This window comes from Austrofundulus limnaeus, unplaced genomic scaffold, assembly GCF_001266775.1.
Source record: "Austrofundulus limnaeus strain Quisiro unplaced genomic scaffold, Austrofundulus_limnaeus-1.0 Scaffold6, whole genome shotgun sequence".
Taxonomy (NCBI): domain Eukaryota; kingdom Metazoa; phylum Chordata; class Actinopteri; order Cyprinodontiformes; family Rivulidae; genus Austrofundulus; species Austrofundulus limnaeus.
In genome coordinates this window covers 4,186,280-4,188,012 of record NW_013952408.1, presented here as the reverse complement: position 1 = coordinate 4,188,012, position 1,733 = coordinate 4,186,280, and the positions used below count along the sequence as shown (strand labels likewise).

The 1,733-nt window shown below is 50.6% G+C and overlaps 1 protein-coding gene across 2 annotated transcripts in view; it reads left to right on the top strand.

Annotated features, from left to right (window-relative positions):
* eif4g1a (eukaryotic translation initiation factor 4 gamma, 1a) overlaps positions 1-1,733 on the top strand; it is a 28,637-nt gene that overhangs the window by 8,598 nt on the left and 18,306 nt on the right. The gene's annotated exons all lie outside the window — the stretch shown is intronic.

Below are 1,733 nucleotides of genomic sequence, written 5' to 3'. Positions count from 1 at the left end.
GTCTCGGAGCTGACGTCCTGCTGGACCAAACCTCTGTCCACCCGCGTCACAGTGCCCGGTTATGGACCGTATTTGGATTTGGAAGGAGCTGAAAAAGCTGGACTGGTGAACATAACTCCCATGGAGCCGTCCCTGGCAGCGTACTGTATTTGGCCCCGTCTCACAACCATGGTGTGAGCGGGCCCACCACACTCCCTTCCAAGCCCTGTAGATTTTCTGCTGCACAGCTTGAAAAAATCTACAAAGCTCAGGCCACCGCCGCTCGCGGCCTGAGCTCCATCAGCATGCTCCAGACTTACCAGTCTATGGCTCTGGCGGAGCTCGGAGCCCAGGTACCAGCCGAGAGTCCTCTGCTGCCTCTCTTAAATGAAATCAGACTCACCGCGGACTACATCCTCCGTGCGTCCCGCGACGTAGCGCTCTCCCTGGGCAGAGGGATGGCTTCAATCGTGGTGGCGCAGAGACATTTGTGGTTGGCACTCTCTGATGTCCCCGACAGAGACCGGGCCACATACCTGGATGAACCAGTTATGGCGGCGGGTTATTCGGCCAGTCTCTCGACGTTATTCAGGCGAAGTTTGAGCTGAGGAAGAAGCAGGCAGAAGCTCTGCGCTGCATYATCCCCAGACGGGACTCGAGACCCAAGACTAGCACACAGAAGCCGGCCGCACAGCCACCTCCGGCGAAGAGAACGGTGCTGCCTGGGAGCCTAGGCACCCAACCACCGCAGCCTCATAACCACGGCCAACCCCCCCCCCGCCAGCCGGCTTGGAGCAAGCGCCCCCCTCCGGGTCTTCAGAAAGGCGCGATGCCTCAGAGGAAGAAGACGCAGTCCTCCTAACTGTGAGACTGTCACTGCGGGGACTTCAGGACCAGGGAGACATGTTCACCAGTTTTCGGCTGCCGCCCAAGAGGCATTTTGTTTGTACTGTTTAGGAAACCAGCCCCAAGAGGCGCTGCGTTTCTATAACAGTCTCCCAAGCACCAGTCCCACTCCACACACACACTGTTTGTACCAAAAGACCCCAGTTTGGGTGCGCTAGATGTTCAAAATTTAAATGTACAAAATGGTTGTGTAAACTTGTTGAATGTGTCAATAAAGGAAACACTTCACACACAAAAAATAATAAAAAATCAGAAAAGTTGTGCGACAGTCATACAATGCTGCGCATCATGCGACAGAGGGCAGCAGGATTTTGCTAACTCAAGTCGGTCGCCTAGTAGTGACAATATCAAGGGGTTTGTTTAAAAAAGTGAGTTGATTTGTTATATTGAAATGTCTCCTAGGTGAGGAAAAATACATGCACACAGTTTTTTTAACATTAATTGACAAAAGATTATCTTGAAGCCAACCATGAAATGTCTGAAGATCTGCTTGTAACTGACTATTAATAGATTCAATATTGAAATCAGACAAAAAAAGAACAGTATCATAAGCGTACATTAAAATATTTGAATACTTCAATATTTTTGGAAGGTCGTTTATGTATAATAGGTATAATAGGAAAAGCAATGGGCCCAGTATGCTACCCTGTGGAACTCCTACAGAACAGGGCACAGACCCAGACACAGAGCTTCCTTGTTTCACAACCTGACACCTATCAGTCAAATAAGAGGAAAACATTTGTATTGCAGATGATGAAAGTTGAAAAGAAATCAACTTTTGTGCGGCTGGCTGCCGGCGTGCTGGGGGTTCCCGGGGTCTGGGGCTGGGCGCTGGGGTGTGTGCCGGC